This window comes from Nannospalax galili, unplaced genomic scaffold (assembly GCF_000622305.1).
Source record: "Nannospalax galili isolate Female #2095 unplaced genomic scaffold, S.galili_v1.0 scaffold164, whole genome shotgun sequence".
NCBI lineage: Eukaryota > Metazoa > Chordata > Mammalia > Rodentia > Spalacidae > Nannospalax > Nannospalax galili.
Window position 1 is genome coordinate 54,908 of NW_008352060.1, and position 572 is coordinate 55,479.

The following is a 572-nucleotide window of genomic DNA, read 5'->3' on the forward strand; positions in this document are numbered from 1 at the left end:
TATTTTGAAAGAGATGTACCCTATCTCAGAAAAATGTTATTGAATAGGTTAATGCTGTTGTAATGAAATGCTTCTTTTAATTAAAAAAAATATTCAAAAAAAGAAATTCTTTTTCTAATTATGTGGTTATTAAATAAATAAGAAAAACTTTTAAATCATTCTCCATCAGATAAATACAAAATAAAAATAATTTGAGATTCCATCTCACCACAGTCAGAATGGCCTTCCTCAAAACATAAGTAAACAAGTGCAGACAGGGATGTGGGGAAATAAGAACACTTATTCACTTTGGTTGTGGCTATATGTTACCTGTTGCAACCACTATAGAAGTCAGTGTGGAATTTTCCATAAAACTAAAGTAAACATAGGACTATCATATAACCCAGAAATAACACTCTTGGGCAATATATCCAAAAGATTCTATAACACACCACTGAAACCAGTGCATTTCCATGTTCATTACTGCTTTTTTCACAATAACCAGAAAGACATCAGATTAGATGTCCAGTGAATTATGAGCAAATAATGCAAATGTGGTACAGATATACCATGGAATTTTTTTCTGTTCTAAA